Source organism: Amblyomma maculatum, chromosome 2 (assembly GCF_055883805.1).
Source record: "Amblyomma maculatum isolate TAMU_Amacu chromosome 2, ASM5588380v1, whole genome shotgun sequence".
NCBI lineage: Eukaryota > Metazoa > Arthropoda > Arachnida > Ixodida > Ixodidae > Amblyomma > Amblyomma maculatum.
This window is the reverse complement of record NC_139345.1, coordinates 98,774,810-98,787,664: the sequence shown is the minus strand read 5'-3', so window position 1 is coordinate 98,787,664 and position 12,855 is coordinate 98,774,810. Positions and strand designations below refer to the sequence as shown.

The window sequence follows — 12,855 nt, the reverse complement described above, 5'->3', positions numbered from 1 at the left end:
AGAAACGAGACACTATACCATGTGTATTGGACGATCTTGGTTAGGCGAATAGTTAAGTGGAAGGAATGAAAGGTTAGAGCGGTGGGGACAGCCATGGCGACATTTCGCCATGGAAGAAGTCGAGAAGGCCCAGATTTCTCTTTCATTTTGAGGCGGCAGCTTCAAGGCTCCCATTCAGCTGAAAATACGGCGTCGGTGTTTGTGTCTGTTTATGTCGAAATACCCACGTCGCGCTTTTGCAGAAAGACCTGAGTCGCGCGTGGGTGTCTGCAATGAAGATGAATGAAAAGAGCACTTCTATTGGGAATTAAGGTCGTGGCGCGTGTCTCAACTGATTTCTTTTCGGTGCTACGCAAAGGGGGAAAAAAAAAAAAGCTCTATACGCTTCAATCAAGACTTGCTCTCATGCCCATTGTTTCGCATCGCCACTTGCCAGCCAAGCACACTAAAGCGGCATCTACATGCACCCGGCAGGAGCGGGTTGATTTGAGTTACTGGGTCGAAAACCGATTACTGGGTTAGTGTAAAAGCTGATCGGGTACGGTTGGGGAGTCGATGGGTCGAGTCGAGTTAGCAAACGCTGTCGAGTCCAGTCGGGGAATAGTGGGAGAGAAATATTGTATGGTGAGGCCACCCAGCAAGGAAAACGGGAGGGACGCGCTGGGGAGAGAAACCGGAACCTGAAAATCGTGTTATAGCGGTACCTTACGAGTGAATGCTGGTGTGTATGTGTCAAAGTGGAGAAGTTCAAAATGTACAAGTGATATTGATGTGAGTAGGAAAGTGCACCTTCGCGTTCCTTCTTTGCTTTACACGCAACGCCGGAAAGAGGAATTTTAAGACCTGAGACGTCACTGCACCAAAAGGTGGCGTCCGGCAACACGAATTTCTAATTTTTGACTACTAACCCAGCTAAAACGGCGGCTGCACAGTCTTCTGCTTTCGGCGACACTTAATTAGATGCCGCCTAACACCTAACAAGCTTGTTCACTTGAGAGGTTGCGACACACTCGTCCATAGCGAAGGATATATAGTAACCCCGAAAACGGAAGACTGAACATCCACCATGCATCTGTAAAATGATTACAAAACTAATTTCCTATTGATCAAGGGCAAAAATGAAATGAACAAGCTCCAATGACTATAATTTAGCTGCTTGTTTGTTATTTTCTCAACAAGGACGTATTTTTCTTTTTACTTTCTTTCGTACAAACAATGGGGCTTGGCACTGGTTCCTTATATAAAACAACCCAACCTCTGCAGTTTTAGTTGTTACCTGGAAGATTTTACGTCCTTATCGGACAAGAAGGGCTTCCTCGTCGCGGAGCAAATGCGACGGTTCTGGCAAAATTAACAACCAAATACCAGCCCCATGCCGACAGCTGGATCGACTTTTCACGAGAACGACAGAAAGTGCCGCGATATCAGCGAACACCTCGCCTTCTCTCGCAGCCGTCCCTCCCGCTGATCGGCCGGACTGCCCACGCGCGCCCCCAGCCATGACGAGCGAGACGTGACACAAAAAGGAGCTGCAAATGACAAGTACACGTGGCTGGCTCGCGCCTCTACACAAACGCACGTACGCACGTATTCATTCCCGTTCACCGAATGGGTTTTCACACGGCTCACCAGGGACAGCAGCTTTGCGGCCTCTGACGGAGCTGCTACAGTGTAGTAGATTCCGCCACGCTGAAAATTCACGATGAAAAGGAAGCGTGATATCCACTGCGCCCTCTGGGTGGCGGGACCTTCTCGGACCACATAGCTTTTCCGTTTTTTTATAGTGCAAGTATTGTGCGATATCTACCATATCGATAGAACGTGGTCGTACGCGGCAGAACCGAAATGTGGACGCTCGCTCGCTCGCTCGCGCACTCGCGCGCACGCGCGCACGCGCACACACACACACACACACACACACACACACACACACACACACACACACACACACACACACACAGGCGGGCACGCAAAATATACAGAGGTTGGCTTAGATTTCACGCTAAGCAAACCAAAGTCCTCGGGACTAAACCGGATCCCTGCACTACAGTGTGCATCATACTACAGTGTACATCATATCTAAGGGCTGGACTTTTCGCCCGTGGTGTGCGATCGCGGGAGCTCGGTGTTTGCGGCCTAGACCTCAGAAGAGGCTCGACGGCCTAGTACAAAACCCCACAACTGGCGCCCAACGTGGGGAGCCAATGTGGCCAGTTTGAGGGAGGGCGGAACACCGTCCTCCCTTAAACTGGCCACAGTTTAAACCGAAAAAAACCAATAAAGATACGCCGAAAGCATTTTAAAGACTTCTGTTTAAACCGAAAAAGGTCAGTACCTTTTCATGCACTCTGCAAACTCTCGATGACGGGAGAAAATTACAACAGTGTTCAATCCAGAGGCATGATGTGGAACAGTGGGATCGTTGGTATAAGTACAATGGTTGAGGGTTTTGAGGCATTGTTCATTGTCTCACGAATGGGGAAAGAATAGCAGTGCTTCCCGACCCTCGACATATCAAGCGTTTGAGAATGGGCGCCTACGGCAAGGCAGGCACTTCGAGGGGGGGAAGGACAGACCAGAGAATTTGCAGCGCAAGTGCATTCAGGAAATCGTGGAGATCAGTGCCCACCAGTTTCTTGCCACGTGACACTTCTCAGACACAAGCCGAGAGAAGCGCGTTTGTTTTTTTAAGTGATTGGGCTTACGCAAAAATGTGATCATGCTAAGTAATATTTCAGCTACTCCGTTGTCAAAGGAATTTATCTTTTACATATACATTTTGTCTTAACGCTAATTTTCATCATGGTAATAGCATTTTCTTCCAGGTTCTTAGCTGTATGTATGAGAAATTGTATATTAAATAGAAGTGCATAAAAAAATGCGAGAAAAAATCCAAAAGGTACACTACGTCATTTTTAACTGCACACGGATGCCTTTACCTCACCGAAATAAACCGATGTTTATTCAGCACAAAATAATATTAACCGAAAAAATATGCGGAAGTTGTGTTTGCAAATAAACACTAAAAAAAAGTCAGCCGAACTATCAGAAAATAAAAACCGAAAACTCCAGCCCCTAATCATATCGTATCATACAGTGTACATCATATCGCCTCCGGACCTTATCGGCTCCGGAACTTTAGATTCAACCCACAATTCATCATTAAAAGATTGGCTTCCAAGGCTAAGCAAGCAAAAATGGCACACATATACAGAGGACAGATAGATTTGACCTGTTGACGAACCTAATTTAGTGCAAGAAACAAGTTAATGAAGGTTGTTTTCTGTTCTTCCTTGAGGAACAAGGCAAGAAGGGCGTGGAATTTAGAGGTTTATGACGGTCATAGTGAATAATAATAATAATAATAATAATAATAATAATAATAATAATAATAATAATAATAATAATAATAATAATAATAAGAAGAAGAAGAAGAAGAAGAAGAAGAAGAAGAAGAAGAAGAAGAAGAAGAAGAAGAAGAAGAAGAAGAAGAAGAAGAAGAAGAAGAAGAAGAGGCGCAGAACAATGAACTAAAGAAAGTGCCGCTTTCTAAATGGAATCAGCCCTCTAAACGCCATACCCACCCAGCTGGCAAACTGTATTTCCCTCTTGAGCCGTTGAGAATGAAGAGCTCAGCGTGGTTAATAAGACTTACCCCAATCGCTTGAAATTATAGTATACACTTCCCATAACAACGCAAGCACGAGGCATATAGCAGACACATCCGGAGGTACGCACAGCCCGCGATACTTCTAAATCGACACCTGCACGAGAAGCACCGAAAAGGTCAAAGCAGGCACTGGACGCGACATCTGCGGTCCAGATATCGTAACAGCGACGCGACCAAACTGGCGTAAAATGTCGCAGATCCGACAGACCGAGACCAGCAATCGACGACGCCCGCTAGTCCGCAAACGCGTATGTAAGGGCACGCACGTGCTCGTTTCCCCCCCCCCCCCCCCCCGAACTTTATACCACTAAAAGATTTTTTTTTTCTTCCGAATCTAATGTCGTTTCCATTCTTCGCAGCTCTAATCTATTCATAAATGTGGCAGCGGTTACACCGCTCGTGTAAACTTTCTCTTCCTGCTTCGTTTTCACAACACAAAGGAGGGCAAGAAGAATAGGGAACAAAGGAAATTCGCACACGAGCAATATCCTACTCTACGCAACGAGCATCCTACAGTTAGAATTGCAGTTCGTTAGAGACAGTGGTTGCGCACAACAGAAGCGCATAAACAATCGTTGTAAATGTTACGAAAGAAAATGCTCTACATCCACATGTTGTAAACTGTTGAGAGGACACTTCTTGCGAGAAGGCGATCGCATTCACATAAATTTCATCCGCTTCATTAATTTCATGCTTCCTCGAATAAATATATGCTGAAAGATCAATTACACTGCGTACCAATAAACCTTGACCGTCGTCAGGTTTTGGATTTTAAGAAATAAAACGTTTTTCACAAACACGCCTTCCACTTACTTTTGACAGCTCCTGTAAAATGGCGTCGCATGTCTTAATTCCGACATTTTTTTTTTTTTTTTTGTCGATTACGTATGCAGTTTCTGAGGGCCGGAAACAGTGAGTGCTTAGCGCAGCCCGAAATGATGGCGAAGTTTATGAAAAATGATCTCGAGATGCCCCAGTCATAGCGGTAAACAAGGGTCAGCGAATACGGAGACTGTGGTTCCGACTGCTCAGAAGTGTGCGGAACATCGGCGGTCGCCTACAGGAGTAGACTGCACACGCCCACCAGGTGCACAACTCTCACTCTGGGACGTCTTGTTTGAAACGCTATAGAACAACGCTTTAGGCAACGCAAAATCGGCAGCCTACGTACAACGCGAACTCGTAAAGCGCGGTGCTTCCTTTGCATCACGCCTTGCGGAGTAAAAACAAGGTTCCGAGAACAGCAAACTTTCACCCGTGCTAACAATTCATCAACACGCACAAACACACACAAAAAAAAAACAGCAGCAAGGCAATTAGGGAGAGCGCTGAAATGCCCCCCCCCCCCCCCCCCTTCTTCTTTCTCTCTTTTTACTGCTGTTCCTGTAGTTCCGTAAAAGAGCCAAGCAACCTTGCGCTTGAGCTATGTTACATGCGACGGGTTGAGAGGAGAGCCAGAAAAGAAATTCATTATCTTCCACTGTTCTCCTCTCGGACCTGCCCACGCGGGACTTCTTGTTTCCCACTCCCTCTTTCCAGTGGCGTGACGAGAAGTGCTCCGCTGACTCCTTTTTCCCCGAACTGATGGGCGGCCGGCCCACGCAACACGTCGCAAGAAGAAAAAGAGTGGGTGCACATAAACGCACCCGGCGTATAGTAAAAGGGCGCAACTATAAATAGCCCACAGAAATAAGGGCAGAAAGAGTTCTCGTGACGCAACAGCGCCTAAGCTTTCTTTTCTTGATGCGCCTTTCTTCTTCCACCTTTGAGCCGGACAGGGAGAGTAACGAGGTCTCGGGGGCATTCGAGAATGGATGCCGGCGGTGCTACCCCTTTGTGCTCACCCGAGGAAGGCGGGCGCCGTGCTGGGGCAGTCATCCACGGGCAGGCGGGCACGTCTACCGTGAGCAGCGGCCGCAGCTCACCACCGTGCCTATAGGAGAAAGAAGAGAGACATACACGCGTGTCAGGACGCAAGCACACACAACCTCTAGAGTTAACGAACAAACTGCAAAAAAAAAAAAAAAGAAAGAAAGCAGACAGGCCTCCCCAGAGAAAAGCGCATTTAAGGAGCGCCGACTAAAGTGCGTTACGAGTCAATTCTGAGTGCGTAAGAAAAAAGTCTCGACTCCACCTTCTCGTCGACACAAGCCGGTAAAAGGCGCGGACTAAAACGTCGTTAGGTTAAATCTCACCACTTGAAACGTGCACGGGCGAAATGTCCCAGGAAGGATCGAAACAAAGGTGGGAGGGGGGTTAGTTACTTTACTGTTTGTTTGATAATTTGCTTGGAAGGCTTAGCATGCCAGAGCGACTCATAATAACGTCGTTGTAGACGGTTCCGGAGAATTTACAGACTTTCAGTATAGCCTATGGACTCTTTCGTACGATAAACGCCTGAAAATTACAGGACTTCACTCCGTGTGTCGGATCGGTGCTTTTTAGCTGCACGCACGAAAACACGAATGCAAGTTGGAGTGGCGACATAACGCCAATTGTCAGGCGTAGACACTGCTCAGCCGCCGAGCAACATAAAAAAAAAAAAAAAAAAACGTTGTTTGTGCTGAAAGTTACATGAGGCATAAGCGAAAGCTCCGTGTATTAAGGCGAAAATCTTTAATGCCTCATCGTTGGCGACAGAAGGTTGTCAGCAGGGGTGTGACGCTTTCGAGAGCGAGAGTTAAAAGTAATTTAATTAATAAACTTTGTCTCCATCGGGAATTGAACCTCCATCACTTAGATCCCAAGCCAAGCGCTTTACCAACTACGCCACGCCCCTTCTTTTTTTTTTTTTTTTTATTGCCGACTTGGACATTCAAAACAAGACGATGAACAATAAAACGTGCCAGCACACTTTCGCGTGACACGGCGGGTTAAAACTTTTTCAGTTTTACCAAACTGTCAAGCACATGAATCCATTGTGGGTTCAGGGAAGTGCATATGACACTCCCGGAGCAGCCACAATGAAACTACGCCACGCCCCGGATCGTGGAACGCTCTTGCGACCATATACCATATACGAGATAGTAAACTGAAAACTCTGAATGCGTCGTGTCCATAGGCGGCAAAAAAAAAAAAAAAAAAAAAAAAAAAAAAAAAAAAAAAAGATGTAGAACCCAATTCCTTCTCCATGAGCTGTGTATCTCATATGCCAAAGCTGCGATTACCCGCAGCTCTCTTATTATCTATCGTAGCAGTGACTGCCTGCGGCGGACGGAATAATAGATACGGATCCATCTGGGCAAGGTGGTTGATAGAATCAGCGCTCTGCGCGTCGCTTTCTGTTATTAGTTTTGTCTTGTAAGCCGCAGTTTCCTCACTAATGGACCATATATATCTATATATCCTCAAGGGCACAACCATTGCCACCCCCACACGAAGAACGGGAGCTGCATTACCCTCAAGAATTTTCGCGACCCCAGTGTCAAAGGAAGGTCATGCAGATAAAGAACAATCCGCAACTCTCATAGCTCTATTAGGTTTGGGGTGCTAAAACCCATCAACCAAATCAAAAACGACCTAGATAACGACGGTAAGCATTCTTCTATTCGCAAGCGTAAGGAAGTCTATCTGCACACGATACGGAAAAGAAGACCGCTAAGTGCAAACAAAACTGCGTATTTTCTAGCTTTTTTTTTTCGAATCATGAAAAAGCTTTATGAAATCGGGTCAAACCTGCTTTCTTCCCTGAAATGCTCCTTCCAGAGGAGAATACGTTGCACTGTATAGAGCTAAAAATACCGTAAGAAAACTAGCATAAGATATCTTCAATGTGCGAATTCAGAAGGTGCGTTTTCGGTAACGAATTATTTCAAGTCCGTTCCACCGCGTTATTCGTGACGCTACATAATATGGTTCGAAAGTACGTTTTATAAGCTAGTTTTGCTTCAGGAGCGGTGTTCGTTTGAATTAAACGATCGTTACCGTTTTAAATTACTTTACGCGAAGTAAAACCGTAAGTAGGCCTTGCACTAACGGAAATGCTGATCAGGAAATAGCAACTCTCGTGACGAAATAATTGCAGTAAATGAGAGCAAAAAAAAAAATGAACAAGCACTCTAAACTCTGCCTTCATTGACCAGAAAAAAAATTTTCGATTTAGCCCAACGTTCTAATTAACCAAATGTTCTAATTACCGAATGATACTGAAAAACAATCACAAACCGTTTGTATATGGCAGTAATTTTACAGGGTAAACACCTGCCCGATGGTTGCAGTTGAGAAACCCCAGTGAACACGACGGTTCTTCCCGGTTTCAACAAGCGGTTTGCTTTTCTCACACTGTCGGGAAAGTTGAATAATTACTCCCAAATCGGAAGTGCCTCCGCTACTCTTTCCGCAGTGGGACGCAGTATAAAAGCAATAGCGCCCCTTCGCAAAACAGCCCCATCGCGTTTTGAGGATGCTTCACCGCACACACCGCGGTGCAGTGAAACCGCGCGTGCCCAGCGCGCAGTTTCAGCCATGACTGGACTACGGCAGGTACGACTACGATCGGAAGTTCCTGAAATAGAACCCATTCCCATATAGTTCCGGTTTTGTTTATTCCGTCCCGCTTTTAACTGCAAGCTGTCCCTTGGTTGCGATCGGGCGCACGCATCAGCCAGTCACACTAATTCGGATGCTACTTGGTGCGTCACAGGTCTTTTATTTTTATTTTGGGACGGCGCCATGTTGTTATAACACCTTCGCTCATATCCCATGCGTAGATACAGTGTGCATCAAGGGTGCACGCTTCACATAAACTCCCTAATGGCATTCTCAAAAACAGCGCTACGTACGACATACGGACACACAGGTGAAAAAGACAGGACACGGCGCTGTCTTTTCCACCTGTGTGCCCGCGTGTCATACGCTGCGCTGTTTTCGAGAATCTCGCACTTGTGAACTCCCTAATGGCAGGCCAAGCAGTGAAGTATCGGTACTGCTCGTCGAACGGCAGACGGTGGAATCGTTCCTAATCGTACGCGGTCTCTGACAGGACGAAGGTGGGAAAGGTGATCAGAAAGCGGCGTGAAAAGCCTAGGAAAAACAATGACACGCGTAGCTGACACTACACGTCGTTTCTGGTTCTCCCCAAGGTTACGACAGCGCATAGTTGGATATCCACGGGTTGGCTTTACGTTCAATCTATACCCAGGCGTCGCCAGCCGGTCCCAATCGAGCGTCGCCTTACGAGCTCGGTATTATTTGCGCAGGCAAAACAGCTCGAGAACGCGTCCTGCTCTCTCTACGTAGGCGTCAACCACCTGGGCGATAAAAGGAGTAGAGCAGGTCGTAAAGTCAGCGCGTGAGTCGCAAGACAACGCGCTCCGCCACCGCTTCGCGCCAGGCACCACGCGCAGCGCTTCCCAACAGGTGCCGCCGCCGTTCTCCGAACCCACTTTCCGCGAGGGCCGAGACGTTTGGGCGTTGGTTCACGCACTACACACAATGTTCCTTTGTCGGCAGCCCAGCATCTGCGACGACATTCGCGAATCGTATAAACGGTCGGAGTCATGGTTAGGCTGGGTCACCTTACCTAACAGCTCACTCGGCTCCCAATAACGCGCTGGTATAAACCATCATCATCATCATCATCATCAGCCTGATTATACCCACTGCAGGGCGAAGGCCTCTCCCATATTTCTCCACTTAACCCGGTTCTGTGCTAGCTGCATCCACTTGACCCCTGCGAACTTCTTAATCTCATCCGCCCACCTAACTTTCTGCCTCCCCCTGCTACGCTTTCCTTCCCTTGGAATCCAGTTTGTTACCCTCAGCGACCATCGGTTATCCTCTCTTCGCACTACATGTCCTGCCCATGTCCATTTCTTCTTCTTAATTTCCACTAGAATGTCATTAACTTGAGTTATTTCTCTGACCCACTCTGCACGCTTTCTATCTCTTAATGTTACCCCTACCATTTTTCGTTCCATAGCCCTCTGGGTTGTCCTCAACTTAAGTAGAACTCTCTTGGTTAGCCTCCACGTTTCAGCCCCATAGGTGAGTACAGGCAAGATGCAACTGTTGTATACTTTCCTCTTGAGCGATACCGGTAAGCTGCTAGTCATAATCTGCGAGTGCTTGCCAAATGCGCTCCATCCCAATCTTATTCTTCTTGATATTTCCTTTTCATGGTCTGGATCTGCGGTTACTACCTGTCCTAAGTAGACATATTCGCCTACTATTTCCAGTATTTCGCTACCTAATGTAAACTGCTGTTCCTTCCCGAGGCTGTTGAACATTACCTTAGTCTTCTGCATATTGATTTTCAAGCCTACCATTCTACTTTTTCTGTCTAGGTCATCAATCATTATTTGCAGTTCATCCCCCGAGTTGCTTAGCAAGGCAATGTCATCAGCAAATCGCAGATTACTGAGGTATTCTCCATCTACCCTTATCCCTAACTGCTCCCATTCCAAGTCTCTGAATACTTCCTCTAAACAAGCTGTGAATAGTACTGGGGAGATTGTGTCTCCTTGCCTAACACCTTTCTTTATGGGAATTTTTTTGCTTTCTTTATGTAGAACTATGGTTGCTGTGCAGCCACTATATATATCTTCCAGCACTTTCACGTACGGCTCGTCTACCCCCTGATTTCGCAATGCCTGCATCACCGCCGAGGTTTCAACTGAGTCAAATGCTTTTTCGTAATCAATGAATGCTATGTATAAGGGCTGGTTATATTCCGAGCATTTTTCTATCACCTGATTGATGGTATGGATATGATCGATAGTAGAGTACCGTTTCCGAAACCCTGCTTGATCCTTTGCTTGATTGCAGTCTAAGGTTGTCCTGATTCTATTGGCGATTACCTTAGTAAATACCTTATACGTAACAGACAGTAAGCTGATTGGTCTGTAATTTTTAAGGTCCTTAGAGTCCCCTTTCTTGTGAATGAGGATAATGTTTGCATTCTTCCATGCTTCCGGTACCGTCGATGACACCAGGCACTGCGTATACAGGGTGGCCAGTTTTTCTAGCACGATATCCCCCCCGTCCTTCAGCAAGTCTGTAGTTATCTGATCCTCTCCAGCTGATTTCCCTCTTTTCATAGTATCTAGTGCTTTCTTGACCTCGTCCTTCGTCACTGGTGGAACGTCTGACTGTTTTTCCCTACCGCCAATCTCATTACGGTCCTGACTACTTTGGCTACTGTAGAGATCTGTATAGAACTCCTCGGCTACTTTGACTATCTTGTCCATATTAGTGATGACGTTGCCCGCCTTGTCCCTTAAGGCGGAGTCACACTGCGGAAACACAACAGCGACACCAACCGAACAAGTTCTCCAAACAAGCCGCCAACAAGTTTCCGAACCAACTTGTTGCCCAACAGCATGTCACACCGCAGAAACAGCAGGGAAGCCGAACAGGTTGCTGCAGTGTTGCCTCGGTGTGACAGTGTTCAACCAAACAAGTTTGCCAAACAAGCCGTCAACAAGTTTCCGAACCAACTTGTTCCCCAACAGCATGTCACACCGCACGAACAGTCGGGAAGCCAAACAGGTTGCTGCAGTGTTACCTCGGTGTGACAGTGTTTGGCAACCAAAACAAGCAGGAAACAGTGTCCGTCAACGGTGTTCGGCCTGTTCGCTGGCCGGGCGAATTTCCGGACGACAACAGACCAACCAAAAGTACTCATATTTGAGCTGATTACTCATTCCTGCGAATTTCCTACTTGCAGATACGGTTTTCTTTTTTTGCAGAGTTTCCATGCAAACCATTTCCCCCGTTGTGGCGTCTTGCAGGCAGCGCATTCACCCGTTGGCAAGGGCGCGGAGCTTCTGCAACGGCGCCTCCCGCGGGTGGCGATGATATGCGCTGCTGCCTGCCAGCCGTAACGTCGCCGGCTGACTTATTGCGCCGGGAATTCCCGTCTTGGCGGCGGCTGTGTGAACCTTGAACCAAACGTGGGCGTCCCGTGTGTGTGCCTGGGAACATGTAAACTGACAACCCCCATCTGCAGCGTCCCTCCGACGATTCGGCGCCGCGGTGGCTGGCGCCGTGCCATCCGTGTTTACCTTGTTTTGGTAGTGGTGTTTTCTTTTTAAAATGGGCTTAGTGCTCAGCAAATACAGCGTCCATGCTTTGATGCGAGAGAGTGCGATCACGGGACACCGAGCAGCAGTGCGTGGTGCGTCGACAATGAGAGCGGGCATGTGAAGAAATGGGCGAATGAATGAGTGGTGCGTCAGCACGGAGAGCGGATGTTTGAAAACTGTGTGCGAACGTGCGTGTGTGAAACGAAGAAGTGTATTTGTAATCGAGTGGTTAATTATTGATAAGGCGTATGATGTGATTGGATCAGCGAAGCTCGCGTGGGCGAGCTGTATGGTTGTGCGGTCAGAACGCCGACTCGACGTCCGGACGAGGAATTCCACTCGTGTTGTGTTGCAAGCCAAGGTGGTGGTCTGTCGGATTCGCGTTCTCACGGTCGAGGCTTCACAAATGCCTCTCATGTGACTTCCCTGTACTCCTGTAAGTATGTAGATAAATCACGGCAGAGATGCCGTAAGCCTCTGCCTATTCCTCCAAACTGCTCATCATTTCTCAGGACGGGACCTGAGGAGATCGACCAGAGTGAGAGCCGAACCGAGGGTCCCACAATAACAGTGCCCTCGTTCATCATTAAAGCAAGCTCAGAGTAATTGGGACAGCCTCTTTGTCTATTGAATTTTTCACAGGCACGTGTATAGCGCATGAATTTGGGCGAAATAGTAGCAAAATGGGCGGCTCCTGACATCAGCGCCTCAACGAGCAGCAAGTTTCCGCGGTGTGACACGGTGTCGCCCAACTGTCGGAGAACAAGTTCGCGGCAGCTGTTGGAGGGCGACAACGACACGTTTCCCAATAGTTCGTGTTGGCGCGATGTGACAGGGCCGCCAACACTGCGCGAACACGCTGTTGACGGACAGAGTTGACCAACTGTTTCCGCAGTGTGACTCCGCCTTTATCGCATACATCTGGTTTTTGCCTATGCCCAATTTCTTCTTTACCGCTTTAAGGCTTCCCCCGTTCTTTACAGCATGCTCAATTTTCTCCATGTTATACTTCCTTATATCGGCCACCTTGCGCTTATTGATTAGCTTTGATATCTCGGCCAATTCGATCTGGTCTGTTGGATTGGAAGCTTTCATACTCTGCCGTTTCTTAATCAAATCTTTCGTCTCCTTGGACAGCTTACCGGTATCCTCTCTAACTAT

General features: G+C 47.4%; 1 protein-coding gene across 3 annotated transcripts in view; it reads right to left on the bottom strand.

Annotated features, from left to right (window-relative positions):
• Nucleotides 1–12,855, bottom strand: part of Ptpmeg (protein tyrosine phosphatase Meg) — a 305,511-nt gene that overhangs the window by 212,722 nt on the left and 79,934 nt on the right. For 2 of the 3 annotated variants that reach the window (XM_084594816.1, XM_084594817.1), the window contains exon 2: nt 5,515–5,603. The exons of the other annotated variant lie outside the window; for it this stretch is intronic. The gene's annotated coding sequence lies outside the window, so the exon portion shown is untranslated. The remainder of the gene's footprint in view (nt 1–5,514; nt 5,604–12,855) is intronic. 3 annotated transcript variants of the gene reach the window in all.